Source organism: Microtus oregoni, unplaced genomic scaffold, assembly GCF_018167655.1.
Source record: "Microtus oregoni isolate MIOR12 unplaced genomic scaffold, Mior012 000057F_ref0000458, whole genome shotgun sequence".
Classification (NCBI taxonomy): Eukaryota; Metazoa; Chordata; class Mammalia; order Rodentia; family Cricetidae; genus Microtus; species Microtus oregoni.
In genome coordinates, this window is record NW_024543833.1 from 1,720,001 (window position 1) to 1,732,444 (window position 12,444).

Below are 12,444 nucleotides of genomic sequence, written 5' to 3' on the forward strand. Positions count from 1 at the left end.
ACCCCCAGCTTAGAAAATGCTCCAGAAAGATCAGGCTGTAGGGCATTTCTTAATTAGCGATCAATGGGGGAGGGCCCAGTCATTGTGGGTGGTGGTCCTGGGTTCCACAGGAAAGCAGGCTGAAGTAAGCCAGTAAGCAGCACCCTTCATGGCCTCTACATCAGCTCCTGCCTCCAAGTTCCTTCCCTGCTTGAGTTCCTCCCCTCACTGCTTTTGGTGATGAGCTGTTATATTGAACCTTGAGTGAAATAAACCCTTTCCTCTCCAAGTTGCTTTGGTCATGGTGTGATGTGGGAGTGTTATATATCAATCTGTTGATTTCATTGGCTAAGTAATAAACAAACTGCTTGGGCTCATAGCTTAGAACATAGGTGGGTGGAGTAAACAGAACAGAATGCTGGGAGGAAGAGGAAGTGAGCTCAGACTTGACAGCTCTCCTCTCGGGAGCAGACGCCTCAGAGAGACGCCATGCTCCCGGCTCCTGGGCAGACACACACGATGAAGCTCCGACCCAGGATGGACATAGGCTAGAATCTTCCTGGTAAGACCGGTGCTACAGTTTATTAGAAATGGGTTGATCGGGATATCAGAATTAGCCAGTAAGGGCTAGAGCTAATGGGCCAAGCAGTGCTTAAAAGAATACAGTTTCCGTGTAATTATTTCGGGTAAAGCTAGCCTTGCGGGCAGCGGGCAGCGGGGTGCTGGGGACACAGCCCCTCCGCTCCTATTTCAACAATGGTGTTTCTTTACAGCAATAACAACCCTGACTAAGACACCTGAGGCCACAGCAAACAATATAATGACCCTGGCTAGCTCACTGAGGTGGGGTAAAAGGAGGCAGGGCTTTGCTGGCTGGCAGACATGGTAAACATCTTGTTCTGCTCAGTGTCAAGGCCTGGTTCTTCTTGAGAGATCCTGTCTTGGGGAGTGGTCATGTTGGAGGTGAGAATGTTTCCTCAAAAATCCTCAGCCTTGCCGGGTGGTGGTGGCACACGCCTTAAATCCCAGCACTTGGGAGACAGATGCAGGTGGATCTCTGTGAGTTCAAAGTTAGCCTGGTCTGCAGAGCGAGTGACAGGACAGGCTCCAAAGTTACAGAGAAACCCTGTCTCAAAAAACAAATGACAAACAAACTATCCAGCCTTCTCACTGTATGAAGTTCACAGAGACAGAGAGACTTTGGTCTGGGCAAGTGCTCATTTGAGAGGCTGTGTTAATTTAGTTGTGTGATAAATTCTTTACAAGAAAGTGATTTTTATTTATTCATTTATTTATTATTAATTAATTCTTTTCAAGATAGGGTTTCTGTGTAGCCATGACTTCCCTGGAACTAGTTGTGTAGACCAGCCTGACCTCGAACTCAAGAGATCCGCCTGCCTCTGCCTCCCAAATGCTGGGACTTTTTAAAATTGATTTTTATTGAGCTCTACATTTTTCTCTGCTTCCTTCTCTGACTCTCCCCTCCCCTTAAACCCTGTCCCAAGGTCCCCATGCTACCAATTACTCAGGAGGTCTGGTCTTTTTCTACTTCCCATGTAGATTATATCCATGTATGTCTCTCTTAGGGTCCTCATTGTTGTCTAGGTTCTCTGGGATTATGATTTGTAGGCGGCTTTTCTTTGCTTTATGTTTAAAAACCACTTAATCCACCATATAAACAAACTGAAAAGTAAAAAAAAAAAAATCACATGACCATCTCATTAGATGCTGAAAAAGCTTTTGACAAAATACAACGTCCCTTCATGACACAGGTCTTGAAGAGAGCAGGATACAAGGAACATACCTAAACATAATTAAGGCAATCTACAGCAAGCCAACAGCCAACACCAAACTAAATGGAGAGAAACTCCCAGCAATCCCACTAAAATTAGGAACAAGACAAGATTGTCCACTCTTCATACCTATTCAATATAGTTCTTGAGGTCCTAGCCAGAGCAATAAGATAACAAAAGGAGATCAAGGGGATACAAATCAGAAAAAAAAAAAAAGTCAAATTCTCACTATTTGCTGATGATATGATAGTTTACATAACTGAGTGCGGAGATTAAAGGCATGCACCACCACTACCCAGCAACAAAGTGATTTTTATTTTTATTTTTTAAAAAGTCCTGAGCCCTGAGCTAAAGGGGGAGGCATGATTGGCTAGGGAGCAGCTGGCTCTGCAGTCTGGCTTGAGCCTCATCCCACTGGGACAGAGAGGCCAAGTTCCTTCCTCTTTGGACTTGGGCTGACCCTGTACATAGTCTAGGGCCCTGGGGCACTCTTCCTGGCCTCTGGGCTGGCAGGTTGGTTGCCTGAGGTAGCACTTAGCATTGTACCACAGCATCAAGCCTTGGCTTCTAACCTGAATTTTATTCCTGATTTACTAAGCCACCAGGGCCAGAGGTCTCTTTTCCTGTAGCCTGAGGAACAGTTGGGTCTACTGAAAGCCTGTGGCCTTTTCCCCAGTCATGGAGCCACCAGGAGAGGCAGGGTGGCCAGACTGGGGGAATTCTGGGAAGAGGAAAGGAGACATGCACTTGCAAGCCAGATGCAGAGGAAGCACAATGAGAATGCCATACTGAGAAAAGGTATGAGCCATGTGGCTAAACATAGATAAGAATTATGGGTTAATTTAAGTTGTAAGAGCTAGTTAGTAGTAAGTTTGAGCAATAGGCCAAACAGTTTATAATTAATATAAGCCTCTATGTGTTTATTTGGGACCGAACACTGAGGGATTGGGCAGGACAGAAACTTCTGTCTACACACACACACCCCCCTTTACCATGAGCACCTTACTGAAGAGAAATGTGGCATCCCCCAGCCCGTGGCTTACTGCCATCTCGGCCATCAGTGGTACATCAGGGCTGTCCTTGGTTCATTCATTGCACATGAAACCACATGACAGGTCTCAGAAACCAGGCACTTTCTGAGCATCTGGCATATCACTGACACTTGCTGAATGGACTTCAGAGCTACACAATAATTTTGGGACAGGTCTCAGAGAAACTACTGTACAGAAAGAGAAGTGACACACAGTCTGCTTAAGTCACCTGCCAAAGGGACCACAGCCGGCAGGATGTGGGACTCTTCCATTGCAGCCTCTCAAACCAAGGATTGGGCTGTCCATCCTCAGAACACCTGCAGCTAGGGTGAATATGAGGTTTCCTCAATAGTCTACTTCAACTTTGGTGCCTGGGTGCCTTCTGCTCTCTGACAGGCCAGGCTAGGACCAGGAGAGCAAGCTGGGCACTTCAGGGTATTTCCCTGGGACTTTGGTTTCTCACTTTGTATAAAATGTAGGACTTATGAACTCCTTTCAATTCTGACTGGCTATCAACTGGCCCTAGTGGGGGCTCTAAACCTCTCTATTTCTCGCCATGGCTGCTGACCCCACTGTAACCGTAAAGTCAAGCAGGTGCAGGTTTCATACAGCTAGCTTCACAGTAGACACCTATGTTCTCCGAGGTCACTCACCTATTCTGGCCTTCAAGGCCAGTTCCTCTAACTAAGACCAACAAGACAATACTAGGTTGTTGTTCAGTGACTCGGTGGTCTAGGAACTTATTACTAAGCACCTTCCAGGGTTTAGTCTGGCTAATGCTGGCTGATGATGATCTGATCATTTTACAGACAGTGTTTCCAAGCTGTGGTCTCCTGAGTGTGCACCAAGAGTCACAGGGAAATAGAGGGCAGAGAAGAACAGCATGACACCATGAACAACTGCCACTGCTGGGAACAAGTCTGCATAGAAACACAGCACCCATGGCTCTGAGACCATAGCACAGCGCCTTTTTCTGTGTCTGCTGTCTTTCTCCTTGAGTGAATGACTGAACTGTGAGCTATTATTATTTCCTGTTTTTTTGTTTCAAGTCTTCACCAGCAGGTCACATGGTTCACAAAGGACTGATGAACAAACAGCAAAGCAAACAGAGACTGTCTTCCAGACTGGTGACATGAAGTAAAGTCTCTTCTACTGAAACGAGTTATTTGTAAGCCTGGCTGGCCTAGGACTCTGAAAGAGCAGATAACAGGCATAAATGGTAAGATTTTTCAAAATGCTATTCAGCCAATCTGACGCACAAACTGGGCCTGCATCACAATTATCATGGCCCCTAGCCCCATTACCACAACCTGTCTGTTAGGTAGAGACTTGAACAGGTATCCCTAAGACCATTGCTTCTCTGAGATGTCTTAGGATGCTCAAGAGCCAAGGAAAAGAAAGACACGAGGTTTTATTTAGAGCTAAAGACAGCAGGGACACATTTTGTCAGGATGCAGTCCAAAAATGTCATGTCTGAAAGTCAAATCAAAAACCCAGAAAGGCACCCTTTCCTGTACACTCCTCTGCAAGCCTATGGAGAACAGTAATGCCACCCCGTGTGGCTGAGGGACATCCAGCATCCTCACTGGGGAGCGTCTCCATCCCTGACACCCCAACAAACGCTGCCTGGCAGCTGCAAAGGTCAGCCGTGTGCCAGTGGACACCCTCAGGCCATCGCAGCTCCACTTTCTCCTCCTCTACTCTGCCCCGCTGGCACTTCCCAGGCCCCCTTGTGGCTCCTGCCAGTGACTTTCGGGTTACTGTGTCCTGAGGACCACTGTGTCCTAGGAAGGGAGAGGTGTTTGAGAGGGACAAGGGGGTTGCCAGGTAGCACATGAGCTCTCCTGGCCCTGGCCAGCTCAGGACAGCAGCGGGCTATCTCAGCCCAGGTGGTTCTGGTAGGAGCCTTGGCTTTCATACTTTCTTCAGGATTCCTGGCCTGTGGCATGGTCCTGATATGGCAGAAACCCACCTCTGAAGCTAGGAGCTTGGTCTTAGTCCAAAGCTCCTCACAGCAACCCTGCTGTTTTGAGTTTTGGAGCCAGAGGTAATACTAGACTCTTAAGTGGGGCCGGGAACATTTCTTTTTTATCTATCAGCTCCAGTGAAATCAACCTACAACAGTGGGACATCCGGACGCTCCGCTCAGAGAAAAAGCAGAAGTCTGATTTGGCGGAGAGACTTGGATGTAGCAAGCACACCAAAAGCCTACAGCCTGGGTCTGTTGTCAGTCATGTGATCTGGTGAAAACCCACAGGAAGTCAGCGAGCAGATGTAGGGTACAACTGTAATAATTTTATTACCACAGAAGTTCAGTGGAGACTTCCAACTTCCACCTAAAGTCTACAGAGATAGCATCAGACGTCCAGCGAGCACCTGGCAGGGTTCCAAGAAGTTAATGCAATTTACAATCAAACAGCTACACAAAACACTGAAGAAAGTTTTCTGCACACAGTAAGTAGGGTAGACAAGTAAAGGGTGGCCACTGGGTCTGAGGCAGCCAAAACTGGCTGGCAGCTGGGGCGGGCTGGGACTGACCAGCAAGCCACTGTCCACAGTGCTGGTTTGTAGTGGGCAGCCCGCTCAGACAGTGGAAAAGTGGCTTCATGAGCCTGTCACAGGGCAGCAAAGAAAACTGTGTTCCTTGTGAAGCCCGTGCTTGTATTACAGATGTGGGGATCATCCACCCACCTCAGACATCAGAGTGTAACTTCCACCCTTCCTCTCACTGTCACTGAGCAACAACTATATCTGGGTACCGCATTTGGGGCAGCAGAGGAGAGAGAGTCTCTGTGCAGACCTGGGCGAACTCCAGAGGGGTCACAGATGCCAGCAGAGCATGGGGAGCTGGAAAGAGGAGGGACCTGAAGACTCCCATGGTCCTGCCTAATACCGGGACCAGAAGAGCTAGGTTGGGTATCTGGTGGGAGAAACGGTGAACTGGCAAACCTGGAGGCACCGATGCCATCAGTCCATGTGATTAATGGAAGGACAGAACGGGCTGCAGATGTGTCAAGACACAGCCCCCAGCGGAAAGAAGACAAGCACTAAGCAGCAGCGCTGGGGACAAAGTGTGTCTACTTCTCAGGAATTTGTGATTACTACTTTTGTTTCAAAAATTTTTTATAAATTATTTACTCATCTTACATGTCTAGGTGTTTTACATGCATGTATGTATGCGCACCAGGGACGTGCCTGGTGCTTGCAGAGACCAGAGGGGGTGTCAAGTCCCCTGGACTGTAGTTAAGAATGGTGGTGAGTCACCATGTGGGTGGGGAATCAAACCTGGGGACTTTCTAAGAGCAGCCAGTGCTCTTAACCACTGAGCCATCTCTCCAGCCTCTCCTTTTACTTTGAGTTAGTAATAGGGGTCTCACTATGCTCTCCAGGTTGCCTCAAATACTTGTAATCCTAGTACTTAGTTACTGAGGCACAAGGATCCCAAGTGAGTGAGTTCTAGGATATCCTGGACTATCTAAACAGACACTGTCTAAAAACAACACTGTTGTCTTAGTTACTTTTCTATTGCTGTGCTGAAACACCACAGCCAAGGCAACTTGTGAAAGAGAGCGTTTACTTGGACTCGGGATTCCAGAAGGTTGGAGTCCATGATAGCAGAGCAAAGCCATGGCAGCAGAACAGCTGAGAGCTCACACCTCAACCAGAAAGCAGGAGGCAGAGAGCATGCTGGGATGAGTATGAGTCTTGTGAAACTCATGCCTACTCCCTGAGACACATCTCCTCTAACAAGGCCACACCTCCTAGTTCTTCCCATGCAGTTCCATACTGAGGACCAAGTATTCCAACATAAAAGCCATTCGAAACACCACAACATAGATAAACAAAAAGAAAACACAAAGCTATAAATATGAAACCCATAACCAGGTGGCTCAGGTCACAGAACACTGCATATCCAGGAATACAGTCGTTGGCTATGCAGGGGGCCAGCTGGGGCTTTCCAGCTAGCAGGCATAATCCACTTGGAGCTCAGAAATGGCTCCACCACTTCTGAGAGTAGACAGTGAGAGTAAAGGATATAAGCTGACACCCCCACACTGACCAGCAAATCACTATATTTTTGTTGTTGTTGTTGATATTGCTTTCATTTTTTAGAAATGCATTATACTAGTTTTTAATATTACAGGAAACAATTACTAGTTTACGACATTTTCATACATGTACACAGTGTACTGTATTGAGCATACCTCTCGCTTAGCCACAACTTGAGGCTCAATATGTGAAGCCTGGAGCAAGTATCCCTGCAGAGGCCCATGGAAAGGATGGGCCTTTCCTTTGGCTCCAGTCCTCAATGTCTCATTGCTGGAGCAGAAAGGGTAAGCCCTCTGCCGGAAGGGGTAGGGGGAAACTGGCTGGTGTGGTGTGGCCAGCAGCAGGTCAGGTACACAGCAGAGAACTGTCTGTAAAACTTTTGCTACAAGCTGGCCCGGAGGGGATTCAGGGACAACTAGAACTGTGCCCTTCCCTTCTGAGGGGAGCTATCACAGAAGGGAGGCAGATGCTTGGATGGAAGTAGTGGGCTTGCAGCGTATGTGCGATCTGACTACAACACCAGAACCGCCCCCCCCCCCCCCATGCCTAACAGATGTGCCCCTTAGTATGCAAGAGCATGGCCAGAGGCGTAACAGGTCAGAGAGTGATATATAAAATAAAATAAAAATGCTTGCTCTTGCAGAGAACCCAGGTTTGGTTCCCACCATCCAGGTGGCTGCTCACAATCATTGACAGCTCCAGTTCTAAGGGATCTGATGCCCTCTTCCGGCCTCCACAGGGACCAGGCACGCAAGTGGTGCACGGACAGACATGCAGGCAAACACCCAGATACACACAATAAAATCATTTACAAAGAAGAACTTTTGGATGAGCTAGTGGAACAGTAGTCCAGAGTTTTCTGGGACAAATGAGCTTTATGAAGTCCACGGCCCCAAGGAGAAATGAGCTGTGCTGTTTGCAACTCGGAGGTACTTCAGTCTGCCCTCAGACATACATAGGCCATGGTATGGATGTTGTATCTCACATAGTTATCAATATGGTAAAGCAAGTGAACCTCTCACATATATACTCGTCATGGGGTGAGGGGCTAGAGTGTAGTACCATGTATAAAATGAAAAATTCCGTTTTCAGCGAGTTCTTTATCAGACTCTTGTTCAGGTTGCACTGTGGGGTAAAGAAGGCAATGCGTGGCCTCGAATGTAAGCTTGAACTGCTTATCTGCAATCATTCATCTTCACGGTAATTTTTTCCAGACTAATTTGTGAACGAGGGAGATGGGTGAAGAATTAGAAGCGGGTTCTGTATCATATTTAGTTAATTTAATGAAAAATAAGGATCTTTGCCATATTTGAGAAGTGTGTACAGGGAGATGCAGAGGATGACGGGACAAGGACAGGCAGGAGACTCAGCGGTGACCTCGAGCCTTTGCCACGTCCGTTGCAGAGGTATGTGGAAAGGGAATTCCAGCAAAGACAGCCTGAGATAAGACGTCTGTGCCTTCTAGGGAGTTAGTGTCTCTGAACATTCTTTGGATTTAAGCTGCAAGCAAATTTGATGGTCCCTAGGCTTCCACAGGAACCTGTCACTGTTAGCAAACCTGCCTTGGTTATTCCTTAGCAAGGGGGGAGCCAGGCGTGGTCAGCACTCATTGGTGCCCTTCTCAGCAGAGGACTCTCCTCTGCTCACAGAGGAACCGCCTGCTCCGGGCAGTATGTGGAAAGCTTTGTGGCTGCTAAGCTGCCTTCTTCAGTACACAGAAAGGGAATCAGACTGAAACCCTGTGTGTGTGTAGTAGTGAATGTCAAGCAAGCTCTGTGAAGGACCCACAGCCCTAAATTCATATTTTTTTGGATTGGGGTGGATGGGAAGGCTGATATAGGTTTCACTATGTAGCCTGGATTGCTCTGGAATTCAGTGTGTATCTCAGGGTAGGCCTTGAACTTCTGGCAACCCTCTTGTCTTAGCCTCCCAGTACTGGGATTACATGTATGAGTCACCACACATAGTTCCGAGTCCACAAATTTTATGGCACAAAGGAGAAAGAAACTCCACCTCTGTGCTTCCCATGGATGGGTTTCCCAGTGACCATGGAGGCTGAACTAGACCCGTGGCTTCCCTGCCTGGTAACACATGGTTACGCAACACAAGTCATCTCTGAATTCAAAGCACATCACGTGGTTTGTTTATACTTTCAAAGCCACAAGGACTAAAGTCAGTGTTCCGCATCATCGACTGGGCTGGGCCTGCAAGGCAGACAGCAAGGCTCGGTGGATACACAACTCCTGAGGGGTTCCCTAAACACCCCAGCAAGTTAGCTGTCACCTCTGCTCCTGTCTTCCTGAAACAAAGCAGTCACCCAAAGAATCAAAGAACACCAAAGGCTCTTGGAGTCCTTTACCCCAGCACTGTTACAGAACAACCAAAGAGACTGTGACCACCGTCATACTGCTAATACTGCCGACTGTTTTCAAAGCATTGAAGACAGGATGATAAGCAGGGAAGGAGATGCCATCACAGATCAAATACGATCCAGACACCAGCCGGATGCCACCAAGGAAAGTAATTGCAAAAACCCGAGGACAGCGGAAGTAGCATGATCTCCCGTCTACAAAGCCTGTTCCTTCCTTTCCCATTCACAATTCCTGCTTTCTCCTTTCCTGGACCAAAAAGCTGAGCCAGGTGCATCCAACCATTGACATTGTGACATGAGCTTGTCATCTACAAAGTTCAACCTGGAGAACTACAAATCAAATTAAAAAAAAAGTTTACAATTCTTAAGTTTAGGATTTTGTGTTGGGCCATCTTCTCAGCCCTCCCGGGTGGTTGGCACTTTAGGCATCCCCCCTCTGGCTAACTGTAAAAACTGGCCATCATATCCAAACCCAGGGATCTGAGCTGGTTTCAGAGCGGGTTAAAGACTTAGCTGACGGTACAGATCCACTCAATCTCTAATTGTTTTTTTTTTTTTAAAGATTTATTTATTTATTATGTATACAACATTCCTGCAATGTATGTTTGTATGCCAGAAGAGGGCACCAGATCTCATTATAGATGGTTGTGAGCCACCATGTGGTTGCTGGGAATTGAACTCAGGACCTCTGGAAGAGCAATCAGTGCTCTTAACCTCTGAGCCATCTCTCCAGCCCTCAATCTCTAATTGTTAATGAAGGGCATTAAGTATTTTCACATCATACATTTTTATGAATGAGAACAAGACAGAGGCAGTGTCATGGAAGTGTATGCGTTAGGTAGCAAAGCGGTGGTGACACTGGGATGATGTCAGAGAGCAGGCACACGCTGGGAGGACGGCCAGTATCTGTGGCCACAGCATCACAGATGAGCACACAGTCTACGGGCATAGCTGCAGAATGGCAGCCAGACAAGGAGCTGGACACCTTGGTGTTTTAACTGTCTCTACAGTAGCTATGGATGCTGAGGACAGGGAGCCGAGGTGTGTAATACCAAATATCCACTCAGGGCCAGGGGCTTGCAAGCAACTGTGACATGCCTACAGTCTGGAAGCTGAAGCTGTGCCAGGCATAACACTGATATCTGCCCTGTTTTGTTTCACCAGCTGAGATAGACTGGGGTGGCAAAAGATAGAGAGCTGGCACTGGACGCTCTCTATAGCAACTGTCGTACTTACCAATTATTTGAAACTAGAATAAATATACTGATGAGGAAGCGCAGACTTATGGCCAGCACCACTGCCATCTAGGCTGGGAATGGAGGGACATCCAGGCCCCATGAATTTCTAGCAGGCTCTGACAGTACCAAAGTCAGACACACAGCATCACCTCGACAGTTCGCGAACCTCTGCAGCGGATGAGGCCTGCTCTAAGCAGTGAGGGGGAACGAGGCTGTAGACTGGCCGGGATACTGAAGTGGTTTCTATAGGCAGACTAGCAGTATAGACTACACGGTGCTACAGAAGGCCCCAAGAAGCTCTGTCTGTAAGAGCTCTCTCCTCCTGCTTTGGGCTCCATCGTTATTTACTTTAAGTAAGCGGAACACCTGCAGATGCGGCATGTGAAGGCCAGCAGTCGTTTCCAAAGCACAAGGAGCCATGGTTTACAGCACAGGCTTCCTGGCTCTGAATCCCCATCTGTCAATGGGGACAGAGGCTTCGCTTATCTCCTCTATGTTTAGGGAACAACCATGGATAATTCAATTGCTTATACGCTGCAAGCATGAAAATGAAACAAAATTGGAATTTACCTTGAGAATAATCACATCTCAAAGGATCTCTCAAAAAGGAAATTCTGAGTTTAAACAATTAACTTTCTATATTTTAGAAATGGATCCAGGATGCAAACTATAAAAGATCCTTTTATTTGGATTTATTTATAGCAAAGAATACAGAATACACTTTTTATTATAAAACTCAAGATTCTGTTCTATCCAAATTAAAAACAAAACAAACAAAACAAAACAAACAAAACAAAACAAACAAAAATACAACCAAATAACCTCCCTCCCCTCAAACAAAACCAACAAAAACCAAGGCAAAAATCCTGAGTCCCCAGAGGAGAATAGATGACTGCTCGGCATCAAGGCCTTGAAAACACTGCTCTAAAGCCTGGGTTCTCTGGGGGAGTTCCCCTGTGGACACATCTACAAGTCCTTGGATTCTACTGAGCAAAGAAGGACGCTGTAGTACACAAGCCAGGAGCTCCTTCTTACAAGGACAGGGACTGCACCTGACTCCTCCTCACAAGGTGAATCACAAGGGGGTGAGGTCATGAGGGACCATGAGTGGGATTATTGACTTAGTAAAAGAGACCCCAGAGAGCTAGCTAGCTACTTCCTTCCACAGTTAGGAGGGGAGACTAGACAGAAAATCTTCCAGGGCCTCGGTCTTAGATTTCCGGCTCCCAGAGCCTGGAGATATCAATTCTGTTGTTTCCGAGCAGTTTCCAGTGCTGTGCTTAGTAGAACAGGACAAAAGGTGGCTAAAGATGCATCCTTCTCTGTGCTGATTATAACTGCTATATAACTATATATTAATCTATGTATTTCTTTGTCATGTGGCTAACAGGTGGGTTTTCGTGATTACTTGCTGGCTCTTCTGGTGGTTGGAGCTCAGTGGCAGAGAGAGCTGAGGATGCAGATACACTACAGTTTGCTGCTCGGGGGGAGGGGTCTGTACACTGAAGATTTGCTCAGAAAGACTGCAGGCCAAACATCCTACCTGGGACAAACACCTGCAGACACAAAAGTAGAGAGGACAGTTTGGTGAACTCTGTGTGCCCACTGCCAGCGCCAGCCATTAGCTCTTGTTTCATTTGCCTCAATCTCTTTCTTCTGAATTGTTTTGGTGCCAATTCTGGGCATTATAAGTTTCATCTGAGTATTATCAAACTGGTGAGAATAAATTAAATTACAGGGTGACCCTTTGTACTATAAAAGCATTTATGAAACAGTCTCTGACCTCTGTGAGTGCACCATTTTCTTGGTGGCTTTAATGTGACAAGCACCTCACAGGTATCACATACTAGGAGCCAACTCTGATCCTTTGCATGCGAGGGTCTCCACAGGTGGCTGCATGTGACCTCTCAGCTATGCTTGCTACCTCTCCCGGGCACAACCACCAGCCTCTTCCCAGAGAAACCCCAGGTCTTCTGTGCACT

At 47.1% G+C, this 12,444-nt stretch overlaps 1 protein-coding gene across 2 annotated transcripts in view; it reads right to left on the bottom strand.

Annotated features, from left to right (window-relative positions):
• Dym (dymeclin) overlaps positions 1-12,444 on the bottom strand; it is a 262,580-nt gene that overhangs the window by 559 nt on the left and 249,577 nt on the right. The window lies entirely within an intron of this gene.